Here is a 16072-nt window from a genome sequence, read left to right as displayed (position 1 = left end):
GAGGCCTCAGCAACACTGAATAATGAGATAACCACTCACTGTATTGTGAGATGACCGGCTGGCCCTGCTGTGTGTGATGCACCCCAGGACATGGGCTGCCCTCCCGCCCGCCCCTCCCGGCTGCCAGGGCACGCTGCTGGCTCACACTGACCCTGCTGCCAGCCGGCACCCCCAGACCCCTCCCTGCAGGGCTGCTCTCCTGCCACTTCTCCCCTGGTTTGTACTGGTGTCTGACATTACTCCACCCCAGGTGCAAGGTGTGACAATTGTTCTGGTTAAAATTCACCCCATTGACCATTGCCCAGTGCTCCAATCTACCTAGATCCCTCTGCAAGGCCTCTTGCCCCTTGAAAGAGTCAATGGCACCTCCCAGTTTAGTGTTGTCAACCAATTTACTAAGAGTGAATTCAACTCCTACATTCAGATCATTGATAAAAATGTTGAACAGAACTGGCCTTAAAATTGTTCCCTGAAGAATACGGCTAGTGATCAGTGACCAGCCACTTGTAACCCCATTTGCTACAACGCCTTGAGCACTGCTGCTCAGACAATTCTTCACCCAGTACACCATGAACTCACTCATCCCACAGCTGGACAACTTGTCCAGAAGGATGCTGTGAGGAACAGTATCAAAACCCTTACTAAAGTCGAGAAAAACTACATCCACCACCTTCCCTTCATCCCTTAGGCAGGTGACCTTATCATAGAAAGATATTAAATTAAACAGGACTTTCTCATTGTGAATCCATGTTGTCTGTGCCTGATGATGGCATTGTTGTTGAAATGCTTTTCAAGGACTGGCAGCTGTATAATGACATAACTTTTTAAAAAATAATTGGGAGTTAAAGATTACCAGCTTAAACAGCCTTTTCTTCCTTTATATCTCCTGAATTTTGCAACCATCACACATATCTGACCATACTGTATCCAGTCCTGATCCCTGATAGGCAGTGAACTGAAAAAGACAAAGACTCAAAAGTTGAATTCCACTCTGAATAACAACCTTTCCTATCACACCCATAAATATAAGCTAGTTATAGGTAATAAACTAATTGTCTATTTCATCCTTCCAGTTACTTTTTCAGATATCTGAGCTATTATGCCAGAGTAAGAAATCCAGACAGATGTAATTAATTTCAGCACTCAGGCTGAACATCCACAAAAAGGAAGCAGAATTTGGATCTTTAAATATCAAAAATTTACACTGATTACCGTCTTAAGTCTTTGACCTTTTGGAACACTGAACTCTTACACTCACAGAATTAACAAGTGTTTCATAAATTTCTGCTTCTTCCTATGGTATTTTCTCATATTTTATGAAGAGCCGAAGAGTTTACTTCCATAAGAAGTTCAATGCTTATCTTCAAAAAGCAAGTACTAAGTAAGATCCTCAAAAAGCTTAAGTCCACTAAAATGGATATATGATAAATTCAGAATTCATAATTTCAGTTTTCTGAAACAGGAAAAGGACAACATAAACTAGCTACAAGAAGATTTTTACTACTTAAGTATGTATATGTAAAACAATACTTAAAGTAAAATTTTCATACTGTTGTTGGAACATTTCTGAAGTGTATTTACTAATAAAAGCTTTTTCTTTTTCTGGTTTTTTTCCTTGTTTTTAAATGAAACATTTCTTTTTGACTTAAAGCAAAGAGGAGAAAGATCTCTGCAAAAAGTCTTTGCAGTTTGTTCACACCAAAGAGCAAAACAGTTGTTTCAGCACATCTCTGGTTGTATTCAGCTGGATTTCAGCAGGTGCTTGTGTAAAAGAACAGTCATTTCCCATCTTTCCTACTACTCGAGACCAAGTAACTTCCACAGAAGTCAACGAAGAAAACTGAGACCATGGGATATGCTAGTAACATGTGCTAGTCTCCCTAGCCAAAGACAAGCTCCTCTCTAGGAACATTAATCTACAGTGAAATTATGGATAAATCCATGCTGGGCATTAAATAGTGAATGTGAAAAATTATACAGGTGTAAGGAAGAGCTATAATCCATAGTGCACATTACCTGCTGCTGACTTCCTTGTGATTATTCATAGGCAAGAACTACCTAGATCAATGTCAAAATTGTGTTCTCAGTCCCTTTATACCACATCTCTGTGTGTAATTCCATAGGTTAATAGTTGATGTATGAAGCTGTCTGTACCTCACAGTAAATACTAGGATATACAAGCCAATGTGCATTTTATATCTCTTTAATTAGTTAGAACTCATTTAGAAGAAGATAACGTTAATCAACTCTGAAATTTTTGGTGTCCCCACTTTCAGGGATACCATGATCTAGGGTAAAATGCTTCACAAGACATTGCCTCTATAGAGCTGCATGGGTGGAGAACCTGTCAGTCTGGTGAATTCAGGTTTTTAAACTGAGTGCCCAAGTACAGCATGAAGATTAATACAATAAAAGACAAGTTTCACAGGTAAGACCTGGCAGGACAGACCAGGTTTAAGGGTTAAGAAGGTCATTTACAGGATGTGCAAGGGGCAGCACCTCTCCTGCTTTCCTCTACTCTTTGTGTTCATGCTGATTTCTCTCAACTCAGACTGCCACTTAATGAGAAGTAGCCTCAGAGCTGAAGAGGCAAGAAGACTACTACAAACTACACCCTGCTTTGTCCTGGTGCCTATGCACACTTGTCCCAAACACAGTTGTCCAGAAAACAACAGGCTGGTTTCCAAGAACCACCAAGTCTTTGCAATTTGTTTCTGCTGCACTTCTTTATTTCCCCAGTGGGGGTGGGGGTGGGGGGGGAAAGTCCCTACGCACCTCCAAGTAATCTATGAAGTGTGGAAGTAAAGTTGCATGACTGCACTCAAACATAAGCTTTTCAAATTTCTAACAAGATATTTAAATTTCCTTCTTCCCTCTGTCTTCAGGGTATTTGTCATCTTTTGTCCAAACAACACTTTCAAATGGGGAAAAAAAAAATCAAATTAAAAGTGCTAACTTCAAGGAAGCTTTTTCTCCCACTCTTTTGCAAATATCCAAATGCAAATAAGAACTGAACCTGGATTTCAGCATTTCAGAAGTTTTACTGCCGATAACAGTAAAGCTCAATGAGCGTATGAGCATGCACACCCACCAAACTTCACAACTGACAAATCTTTCATGACGGGAGTGAGGAAGCCTGGTGGCTGCAAAAGAAACAAACTAATTAACAAGAGTAAGTTTTAAAACTCTGTCCTTGGGAAGCAATATGACAGTAACAGAGATTACACTACAGTCCAGAGGTCCTGCAGAGAGGGAAACAGATGAGATTGCATTTCATTGCCTGTAGGCTTTCCTTTAAGCCTTTTTTCTAAACTTTCAACTAAACATCATCCCTCGTTTCCCCTGACAGCTTCTGTTGTTTTTCATCATTATTTCATCCTATATTTTATAATGTGGTTTCAGAAAATAATTCAGAGCCTTTTTTGTTTTCATAATTTGTCATGTTCTGGTACAGTGAGTAAAAACCTGAGCTGCCCTGACTCCAGCCACACACAGGAGCTGTGGCCTGTAGCTGTCCCAGTACTCACAGCTGAGGCATCATTCCTGGCTTTGCCCAAAATCACTGCCTAACACAACTCCAGGCCCACATGCAACCCCAGCACAAAGAGGGCACAACCTTGGCCATATTCTTCATGCACAGCAATTACATCATGGAACTCCATGTTCTTTCACTGCTGTGTTACACTGCTGTTTGCTTCCCTCCACCTCCCCAAACACTGCTTGCATAAAAACCCTTCACTTCCACCATGAATATGAAGAGGTTGTCAGGGTATTGTCTGCTATTAATGAGACAATAATTTTTGTCTGCATTAGGTAGTTCTGTCAAAATACAATGAAAGGAAAAAAAAAGAAAATGTGTTCGAATACCATTCAGCTGCAGCTGGCTGCTATGGGAAGAACTGGCTTTGACTAAGCCAGCAAAAGAGCTCTGCATTTGTTAGACAAGTGTCTGTCATGACTGCATACATGGGCACAACAAAATCACGATCACTCTTTTTTACAACAATAAAGTAGGTAAACAAAAATAGAGCTAAGAGTTCATTTTTCCTCATGTTACCCATAGAGAAGAAACAATCTGTCAAGGTGCTAGACAAAGACAATTTATTCATAACCCATTTAATTATGTACAAAGCATGCTAAAACAAACTGGATCCAAGTACTATGCTATGTATGCCCTGGACGCCAGACATGCCCTGACATCGGAAATGAAAAACCTCAGAAATGGCCTAGACATGGCCAAAAACTCACATCCGATGTAAGCCCATAGTCTGAGAGACCCTTTCCATCCCCAATTTCTGCAGTCATTCAGCAAAGCACTTAAATCAAATGTAATATTTGAAAAACAAAAGCAAACCCATTATGAAATAATTGAAGTCAATGCAATGCCCTTTTCTGAGGTTTTTTCCTACATTCTGATTCCAAAAATGGGCATAGAACTTATTTCTGGCTTTATGCTGCTCCCGGTTCTCATTTTTAGGTCACAGCAGATTTTTTAGCCACCCAGTGTGAATGTGAGAGTAGAGAGTTACAAAATGCTTGCACTCAAAAGAAAGGCAAAGATTGCATCAAGGACTGTGAAAAGAATGGGAGAGGTTTGGAATTTTGCTACAGAAACATTGAGAACTTTCTTTCCTTCTCTGTTTGGGAAAGAAAAAAATTAATTGATACCACCTGATAACTGTTATTTTCTACCAGTTTCTTTACCAGTGTTTACACAGTAACAAGCAGACATGGGTCAATAAAAGGATCAATAATAAGAATTAAAGTTAAGGATATTAAAATTGCCATAATTGCATTCCAGTCGGACCTAGGCAGAAAATTGATTCCCTGTCCTGCAAATGTTGAGATGTAAAACATATCCCTGCTTTGCATCAGAACCAAGAAAAGGCTTTTCTTTCTTTTTTTTTTTTTTTAACTGAAAGAAAATCTGCAAGACAAAAGACAGAGGAAGGCAGGAACAGACGAAAAGAGATAGGCTTCAAAATAACTGATGGACTTTTGGCTAGGACATTAAAATTAAATTTTTGTGTAAAAACAAGTCCACTCCTCAGGCTAAATCAGAAAAAATTAGGAATCCAAACGTAGGTCTCACAAATCCCAGCTGAGAGCTACAACTGTCAAGTTATTCCCCTTTGTTGAAGGTGAGTCCCTGTTCCTGAACAATGCTTTGTCAAAACACTACATTTCCACAGCATCTGATTTGGACACCAGGCCTTTCCCAATCTGTCAACATTTCCAACCAGCCATAGCTACAAGACTGCATCCTCATTGTCAGACTTGCAGAATGGTTGCCTGAGGCTACCTCTATGCAAGCCCAGAAATTCAACCTGGCATAAAGACGGAGCATTTTAATTTTTTTTCTTGGCATCCAAAGATGAGTCTTCTTTTTGCTAAATGGACACTAGGGAATGGACGTTTTCTGACAGAGTAAGAGCTTAACACAGAATAAGCTGTACTGACAGTAAGACTCTCTTTATAAAATAATGTAACTAACTCTTTGTTTGAATTTTTTACAGTGGTCCATTTTTCAGTGTTCTTGTGATTTTTCTGTTCTTTACTCTCAAAGTTCAATTCTGCCTTCAGGAGCAATAACAACTTCCAATATTCCCATTTCTTCTCTTCCTTCCTCCAGTCACTACAGCACAGTACACCTTCCTCACAGACATGCTACTCAAGTGTTTGGGATCCGACCTCTAGGATGGAGTTGATTCATGATCAGGCTGACCACTTCTTTACAGTCAATGTAAAGTTCACATTCAATCCCCATTTCCCCAGAATGACATCACACCAGCAAATCTAGCTTCTCAGAATGCCACAGAAGCATGGTGGAATCCTGTGGTAAAAACAAGGCTGCAGCAGTCATGCCACCCCCGCTAGCATTGACCTGTGTGGTCTGAGCACCACTCACCTAAACAGACAAATGAACTACAGCTAGTGTATGTAAGAGTACTGATGTATACAGCTTACATGTGTTTTCCCCTCGGTTTCTCAAGCTCCCCTTTGTGGGATATATGTTATTTTCCATTGTCTTTCTATGCATCACTATAGTAGACCCTGTGATTTACTATATTTGGGCTGGTTAGGTTTTTGGAGTTTTTTTGATTCGTTGGGTTTTTTGAGTGTAACTTCTTCATCAAACAATTCTTATTGTCTAATACTGCAACCCAATATTAAGAGTTTCTAGACAGAGTCTTTCTGAGTCTTCTTACAGTTGGAGGAGGAGGGTTGTATGCAGAGTCTGTAGAGCAGCAGAAAAACGCTATAGGAGAACCCCCTAATACCAAATTCCTCAACATATTTTTTGAGTATGTTTGGTATTCTGTCTTGTTAAAGTAAATATAAATAAAAGTCTCCTGTTAGCAGGGAACTGACGGTGGATGTAAGGGAAAAGATGTGGCATGGCCTATTGAGAGGGCTGTTTCATATAAACCAAAATATTGTTCTGGTCCTTTGGTCTGCAGAGGTTTATAAATGCTCCCCCAAAGCTCCTAATGCTGCAAAACTGTCAGCTACTAACGAAGCGATGCACTAACACGTCACAGAGTAACCCTGTACACTAAGAACTGCCACTTGTCCCTACTCAGCGGAGCTGCTCTGCACAGGTTGCATAGGACAGCAACACCTGCCTTCCCATGAACAAGGCTATGAAAGGCAGAAGCAGGGAACCTCCAGGAGTGGTTAACTGGGGTGAAGGGTGCACACTGCTACATTAAAAAGTGTTCTGGGGCAAGACTGAGAGGCAGAGAGAGAATAGAAAGTTACAGTGCTAGAAAAACAACCAGACTGAAGATCAGGCTTATCAAGTAGTAGAAGTAATTGGTAGGTCAGTGCTTTGAAGAGCAACTATCAATTTAGCCTTTTCTCCTTTGTTATCTTAAAACCATGAAGGTAAGAGGTAGTCCAAGACTTTCTTACTTGCCAATACTTGGTTGCACCTATCCCACCAGAATCGTAGATAATGATGAGGCCCTGGTTGACAGTTGCCAGATTGAGCAGTGGTATTGCCCAAGAGAAACATAAAATGAAAACTGCATGAACTGGTGAGAAGTTGGCCTCAGGACACCCCAATGAACCTTCAACCACTGTCATAAATTCTTGCCAATCTGCCAGCTCACGCAGTGCAGGTAGGGGTAAAGAAGCAAAATGGTCCCCAATGTAGTTCTTTCTCTCCTTCACCTAAGTGGAAGAAAGCAGAATTACTTTGGTACCAAGTGTGTGCAGAAGACAAAGACCAGCCTCCAATCCCTGAATAGGACTAAAGAAAGGGTACAGCCCATCCTCATGGGGTGTAAGCAACTCTGCAGAACTCCAGGTAGTGCCTACAGAGTTAACATAGCCATGTAGCTTCACCTCAACAGATATGTATGGACTTACTTGTGGTATTTTTAGGAAAAACACAAGCTAACTGGAGACAGTTCTCACAGTAAAATTTGGTGAACACAAGACACATAAAAATGATTGTAATGTAGTCACTCAAGGTGAGTCACACGTAAATGGGCATTGGATCAGATCGCTATCTGGGTGTTAAAGCATGTCCCAGAAAGCAGTGCTAGACTAAATGTTCATTAATGTAGCTCTGCATTTAATTTGCAAATTAACTTGTGAGATGTTTTGCAGTAGTTGAAAGATGATGGCCATAATTTTAATAAGGGAACAGAAGACGTGCATGCAAGTACAGATTTATCACTGTGGATCGGTGGGTGTAAGTGCTTCAGTAACATTAGCCCCAGCTGCACAAGCACTACCTCCTTAATACAGCACTTCCCTACATCAGAGTGTGTCTCATGAAGGCATGGTTCCTTCACCTAGATCACGGATTGTGTTCCTCTCTCACGTTTTTTTTTTGTTTGTTTTATTCTTGTGAACAGAATCTGTACTGTTGAATAGATTTAACCTATTATAAATATGCATGTATCCAGAGAAAGGACTGGGTAAGAAATTGTATACGACTAAAAAAACATCAGCATAATTAACTAAAAAAAGAAAACGTTATTTTTTCTTGTCAGTTTTTATGTGTGGAAATAAAGGGCAGTTTTCCAAATTATAAACTGTTATAGGCCCCTGGAAATCTGTGTCCCTGTAAAAAACAGGAGGATTTAGCAGAGAAAGTGTTAGATTTTCACTAAAAGAGGAAGTTTATAAGTGTTCCCAGAGCACCGATTAAGCACCAGTTGAAATGAATTAAGCTAGGCCAAGTTTCACCATAGATGTTAAAAACTTACTGATCACAAGCTGTACAGTCATCCCAAATTCACAGATATTTTCTCTGCTGTCATTGCCTGGGATAAACTTTACTGCTCAGTACAATTCCCAAACTATTTCTTTTTCATCTTTAGCCAAACAAAACTGCATTAACAAAATGTGTACACAACATGTTCTCATTTCAGGCCTCTACATCCCTTGGAGACTCAGGACATAGCGGTAATCCATTCAATTGGTTCAATCTTTCTTATCCCTAAAGGTGGCTACAAGCAAACACTGCTGAAAAAATCATTGTATTTACAGAAGTTTAGTTTCCTTCTTCAGTCATTCAGGTGTGCCATATTCAGAGGACTACACAGGCGAAGGCTTCATTTAAATAATTACATGAATTCAACTTTTTTTGTGAGGCTGCCCTCTATGTTTGACATGTAAAAGGCTCAAATGTAAATGAAATAATTGGAAACCTGAATCTTTCTTCTGCTGTGAATGACTACCTGAAAAATTTAGGCAGCACAATTGAGGAGGCAGGAGTCTGTGGGAGGAGAAACAAGGAAGGAAGCTCATAAAAATCAGCTTTTCTATGGGGAAAAAAAAAGTTACATTTGCAAAAATATACATGTGCATATCATAGTGTGAAACTTGTCTTGTGTCCTTCATCTCTTTAATATCAAGTAAAACCTCATGTTCCAGAAAAATCTTCTATCAATTTACCATTCCTATCTTCCAGAGATTCCTCCTCAGAATGTTTGATGTTAGAGCAGTCACACCATTGATACAACTGCTCACAATATGCCCATGTTTGGTCACTCAGACTATTTCTACCCTCTTGTCTTCAGGGAATTACACTAAAATCATTCATGCCATAACCACTCCTTCCTGTGGCAGAGTGACTGTCCTACTATGGCTGTGTTACATTTTTCCTAACCTGCAGAATAACCAGAAAACTGGGTTTTCACAATGCATCTCTCCAGTCTCAACAAACAAATGCCACCAAACAAAGTTTGTCATAATTAGTTATGTCACTCATAACTGTTTCTTCTTCTCACCATATATCCATGCTTAAAATAAAAGGAAAATTTTACTATTTGCAGACACTTTGTAACAGACTATGGAACCACACCTGTCACTATTCCTGAAATCTGTAATCACTTTTCTCAAACCAAAAAGGAAAATTGATGTCATAACATTAACTCCCAAGTCAACCATATGTTGAGACATGCTCTGTCCCTAAGAGAATGACTCTATCTGTACAGATCCCACTGTTGGTTTTGCTTTCTTCCAGTATTAATTCCACTCTCAGCTTAGACCCCTCCAGCACACTGTAGTCAACCATTGCTGAAAGAGAGATGGCTCCATTCCTTCTGTAGCCCCATGTGCCATCTAACTGCTTAAAATAACCCTTATATTCCAGACTTCACTCATGGGGTTTCTAGTTTGCTCTTTATCATGGTATTTTTGTGTTCTCAGAAGCGGTTCATAGATTGTCTGCAATACCCACAGACTAGAAACTTTCAAAAGAGATTTTTGATATGGTAATCCATTCTGAATGCCTGGATGAAGATATTAAAATTTGGCCTCTGTTGACAAATGCAGCTTTCCCCAAACATCCTTACCTATGTGCTGGCTCTGCTCTACGGTTGTGTTGTAGAGATGCTGACCTATGCATCTCCAGTTCAATTCACACAGTCGCCCAGCCATTATGGACCAGAAATTAAGTCATGGCAATGGCAGAAGTTCAACTTTGACACATTCCTCACAGAAAACCAACCTGGAGCACAAGCCATCTGCAAACAGTGGCACATACAGCATATTTTCCATCTTTGGGCCACGGCCAAATTGGGACCCAGGGCTGGCACAGGGAACATGAACCCCCAAGTGGAGCAATAGACTGGAGACAAAAGGAAGACCTGGACTGCTGACAGCAGTATAAATGATGATATAGTGTTTTGTTTCTATTCTAATTTTTACTAACATTTAACTCCTATTATAGATTAAAATAAACACTGGATCTCCCTGTTCCCCACAAGGATAACTCTCCAAGAAGTGTCAGACCTGTTCCTTACACGTATCTCATCACTAATACCAAGTTTTGCAAAGTGACTTTTATATATATATACACATATATATATAAACAAACTGCTTTCTACCTTGTATTTGAAACAATGAATTCAAGGAGGATGAAAAAAAGGATAAAGCAAGACCCTACGGTTTTGGATGATCTAATAGGTCATAACACATGAGAAGATGTCCTGCCCACCACCTTCCTTTAATGCCTGGCTCCCAGCCACACATTTCTTGACCCCCAACATGTCAGCTCCAGCACTCACACTTGCTGAGATGCTTCATTTCATAAATCAGAAAAATACCCTAGGAAAAAAAAACAAACCCACCAACATAAATAGGTTTATTCCAGGTTAACAAATTAATTCAGTTCCATAAGAGGTCCAGTGTCGCTAAAGCCAGTGCAAAACTCAGCATATGCTTGACTTGGGAATTAGCCTTCTAACACTGACTCAGCTTTAAATGTAACTTCATCAAATACTAGGATCCTCGACTCGCTAAAAGGTCAAAAGCAAAATCTGTGAAGGTGTTTGCATTCACAGCCACCTGGGATACACATCCCCATCCCTGAGTTAGACTGTGGGATCACCACTTCTTTTGGGACTCCTTCAGTGTTGCTAAGAAATTCGTAGTTTGTATCATGCCACATAAACCCAGAAGACTTTCTGGGGGCATATCCTACTGTAGCACTGTTAACAACAGGCTAAGCCACACTGCAATACTTTGAAATGAAAACAGCAGGGGAAACACCTGACAGCTATTGAACCTTTGGAAGGCTTCTGCTTTTATGTTAGGGTGGATCACCCGACTGAAGGAAAATTTTACTCTGGTTTCAGCTGACAGCACCAAACAAGACTGCTGAGCCAGGTGAAAATATGCCATTAAACTCAAGCAATTGCATTTTGCATATGGAAAAGCTAGACTTTCAGATAGATGCCTAAGGTAATTTTGCAAGAGAGATATAGCTTGAGTGCATGACTGCACTGATAAAGTGTCCCCAAATGGACCCTTAGTAAGACAGCAGACTTAGTAAGATTTATGAAGCCAAAAAGACCCCTTTCTTAAACCTGAAATGTTGACAAAGCTTCCTGAATGGTGGACAAGACATAGAAACAAACCTGATAACATGTTGAGAAGAACTGCATTCAGTCAAAAACCTCAGCACTGATAACTCTGTAAAAGTACTTTGTGTCTCTCTGCAGAGCCTGGTGTGGTTAAAAGCTTCATCTTTTCAAACTTCAAAATAAATAATTGTGAAAAGTTCCTTTTTCTCAGTACTTCCTTTTTCTTCAATAAAATAGTAAAACTTGTTTTCTTTGAAAAAGAAGAAAAGAAATCTCAGTCTTGCAATCTCTTGGTGTTCATGCTGGTTCATTTGGCAAAGAACATTTCTTTCAGCAGAAGATAACCGGGATATTCTTAACACTTCCTCTGTGTACTGGCAGATTTTTTGTTTGTTTGTTTTGCTGTACACAAAGGACATAAACTACATTAATTTTCATTATAAAACCCTTTCATTATCATATTGACTTTTTTCATCACGTTTAATGACTAACTGTTAGACTCAGTAGAAGGGAAACCAACGGGATGCTCTGTTATGAGGCTGGTTTTATTCCATAAATTTATGTCAGTCTGTGACAGAGCCTTACATCTTTGTATGACACCTGCATAAGGTTCTCTCTCCAAGGGACTGGTGTAGCTGTTTCCTTTCATTTGTGAGTATCACTCCCATCTTGCTTGTACTAACCTTCATCTGTATGCTGTCACAGAGACGCGGGATGACTGCTCTCCTCCTCTGTATTAGTCAGCACTAATAGAATGAGAGCTTAGAAGGTGGTATCATTATCATGTGAATATATTGACTGTGGTTGATTTCCTAGGGAGGAGAACACCAGCTTACATTTGTAGACTGAAATCTATTTACAAATTCCACAGTCAATGTAATCCAGTATAAATCAGCTCTGCTACAGAAAGGGGCTGTCCCTCACATGGCCATGTCTGATTAACCCTGCCTCCTGCTCCTGCCACTGCTAGAGGTCATGTAGCGAACCACACCAGGGAACTGATCCAAATGAAAGCTAACCGCCTTTTTTTTCCAGGCTAGTTTTCATTTAGATAAAGTCCCTTATCTAGCTCACTCACAGTTGCACAAATAGTAATGGCAGTGTGAGGGAGGCAGTATGAACAAATAGGCCATGGTGTAAGACAGAGGGGAACTACATCCTTTTAGCAGCAGCAGCTATTTATCCTGCTTAAGCTGATCATGGACCTGTGGCATTAGTTAAACTGGTGCCAGTCACTGCATGGGTTATCTTATTTTCCTGCTTCTTACTTCCTCAAGTCAATTAGTGGCAGGTTCTAACTAAACTAATGTAAGCCACTCTTAACCTAGAGTGGGAAAAGCTGCTCAGGGCACTTACACTGCTCATCTGAACCAAGGCAAGCTCTTGTGTCCGTGTATGATTTCCACTTCATACATACACAGAGATGAAGAGGCAACAACAGCAATCCCTGCATGATCCTACAGGAAATTCTTGACATTAAAAAGACCTGGTCTGGCCAGCCCCTAACAAGAAAGTTCTGTGTCACCATAAAAATAATTTGGTTTGACTGTTTAAGCTTTACATTGCCTTTAGGAAACAAGAACGCCTGAGTAGCTGTCAGAAGTCCTATCAGTAGCTGTCGCCAATAAAAAAAAAAAAAGCCAAACAAATAAAAATAAACAACTCAGTCTGGCTAATACAGGTCTTTCCATCCAGGATCCTTACGATTTAACGAGTTAAACACCCCCTGACAACTCCCAGCCTAGGCTGCCTGAGGTCTGCCCTCAGAGAACTGCAAGGCACCCAGGCTGACAGCTTTGCTTGACCAAGGTCTCTATGCACAAGATTTTAATAAATGTCCAGGGGGATAACTGTTTCCTATTGTTTTCCATAATATTGTCCATCACTGATTTAACATAGCCCAATCTGGTTAAAGATCTGGTCCTAGCCCTAAACAGGAATTTGAGAACCTAAAGCTTTCTAGTCAGCAGGTACTTCGGCTGCACTGTCCATCATTCCATACCCCGGAGCAGGCCATTCAGCCCAGCTCCCAGGAAGCCAGGGACACTCAGATTTTCCTCAACCTTGTTTCTTTTTTTTCCCCATTGCTACCTCCAGTCCTTAGGCATCTATTGATCCTGAAGCTCTCAGAAATACTGAATACCTATACAGGAACACATTTGGGATGAAACACTAATAGATCAAAAAATGGCAGGTATCATTCATCTTCCCACTGTAGTGGTCCACTTGCACACTGGGAAACAGTGCCAGAAGATGTAGGCTACAGACCTACAGTTCCCTGGCTGAGCACAAGTGGAGTTATATGGACTAATAAAGTAATACCATGGACTCCTACTCCCCTTATCCATGTAGACAACCTGACCTGCTGTTGGAACTAAGAGTACTGCAGGCCCCTCACTAATGGTTAACCACCTCCTGTGTTCACAGGGCTTGACTGAAAAGCTCAGGACCAGCTCTTTGGTTGGCTCCTCTCTTATCTTACTTGAAGCTGATAAAGAGGGTGCATCTACCCTTACTGCAGCTCCTTGCAAGTCCCTGGCCAGAAGTAATCACTTTCTGGCAGATTGTGTCAACAACAAACAGCAGCACTTTTCCGCAGTGTCACTCCAATCTCACCCCTATAAGGCAGTCAGGCAACAGCAGCATCTGAGCAATTTATGTTGTCCCCATTCCTCTGTGTGCCTTGCTGGTGAGGCTTTAGGCAGAAGGCAGGAAGAAGCAAGGTATCACAATGAGAAATGTTTACCAACTGCTTTACAGTTCCCCAGGTTGTTAGCTCTTGAAGTTACAGGGATGACTTCTGATCTTAAACAAATGGCACAGAGTGTGAAAATTGATCAGTATTTCTTTACCAGCATCCCCATTTTGAAAGTTACCTTCATTATAAGGCTGGGAATCTGATACCCAGAAAAGGTCTCCAGGAGAACTATATTGACACTACATTAATTAAAAAAAAAAAAGCAGGTGTGATGTCTCTGTGTTTACTTATCTCTGTTTATTTTTTCTGCCTTCAATCTATGGGAAGGGGAAAGCCAACAAACTAGATACTAAATAATGGCATTTCAGCATCTGAATATGGTAACTTAAAGTGATACTATCAGTTAGACCAAACTGAAAATAAATGTTTTGTTCCTAATATAGTAACAAAAATCAGCAAACAACTGTAACTACAACTCTTCTTTTAAACTTAAAATACTAACCCTGTTTTACAGCTAGAGAACTCAAATGAAAGCAAGAGTTGTTTGTATTGTATTTTCCACAAGTAAACATTTTCATATGTTGATAAAACAAGCATACATGTTTTGTGAATGCACGCAAAAATGATATCTCGTTTTGTGTGAAACATTTTAGTGTCCTAATTCAGAACAGCATCTGTTGTCATGACCGTACTTGAACATATGTGACAAGTTTTAAGCAAGTCCTAAACCTTGACACATGTTTAGTTTAGAAGTTCTTGTGAATCACAGCAGGTAGAGGCAGACAACATAACGGCAAGATTAATCTGTCTCTGAAAAATTTTTGCTATTTAAGATAGGAAAACCAAAATCCCCTCGTGAATTAACGTGTTGTGATTTTTTTATCATAAGATTCTCTATTAAATTTCTTAACTCCAAGTGTTAACATTTAAGTTCTTCTAGCACTGATTTAGCTGAATAAACGTACTTCACAGACTCTCAATTCCAAAAGACACGGTACTTCGATATAAGCCTGGAACAAGAATAGCTTAATCTAAACTGGTCAAATTTTGTAACAAACATAAAACACACCATGAAACAAGTTACTATGAAACTAAAGGATTTAGCCTACATCTAGAAGAAAACAGTTGAGTTTACATCAATTGGAGTTGTACCAGCACTTCCACTAAGATTGATGTAGCCCAGCAGAGCACTCCCTGCAAGCATTCCCTGCAGAAACAGACATTTCACATCTCCAGCCATGCACTTCTATCCTCTTGTTGGAGATCAGTGTCCCCACAGGAGATATGAATGTCCTCAAAACACCTTCCATCTGCTTCAGTTCTAAGCGGGTTGACTTAATTCGGACAACTCTCTTTGTAAATTAAGCCAGCCTTTGTAGCAAACTGGATGAGAGGTGTTCACAGATCCCAAACCATTGGTTTAGATGGGGCAAAACTGACAAGAGCCACAGGGGGTTACAATCAAGAGATGGCAATATCTTTAGCCAGTGCAACCATTTCTTCAGCGAAGCTCTGACCCATATGTCTGATGTGACCATATATCTAGCCAAGGTCCAATTTGTACTAGCTTGATTTGAACTGGCATTCCTCTTCCACATGCCCCCCTCTCCCCATCCTCCCAAAAAAAAAATAAAAAAGCTGTATTGCTGCAGTTTGCTGTTACAGCTTAGGTAAAGGCCATGTGAACTCCCAGGTATAGGCAGAGCCATTTGAACAAAGACTGCCCAGAGTTGCTTTTTCACCACTGCCAGCTGCTGAGCCATAGTGAAGTTGTGCGAGTCATCCTAGCCCATTGCAGCACACGTGTGAAGTTAAATCTAGGTATCCACTGATATTGCTTAGACTCAAACAGGGAATGCTCACTAATGGTCTAATTTTACTAATAGCAAAAAGGGTTTCAAAAGGGATTTCAAGAGTTTACTAATGGCTCTTGTGAGACAACAAACCCTGTCAAGAACCTTACGCTGCTTTCTGTAGTCCTTTTGGTAGCAATCTCTAATGCAGGCTCTAAGGACTGCAAAGTGGTACAGGTTCATAAAGGAGAACA

This window comes from Eurypyga helias, unplaced genomic scaffold (genome assembly GCF_000690775.1).
Source record: "Eurypyga helias isolate BGI_N326 unplaced genomic scaffold, ASM69077v1 scaffold27920, whole genome shotgun sequence".
NCBI classification, from domain to species: domain Eukaryota; kingdom Metazoa; phylum Chordata; class Aves; order Eurypygiformes; family Eurypygidae; genus Eurypyga; species Eurypyga helias.
Note: the sequence above shows the minus strand (reverse complement) of the source record.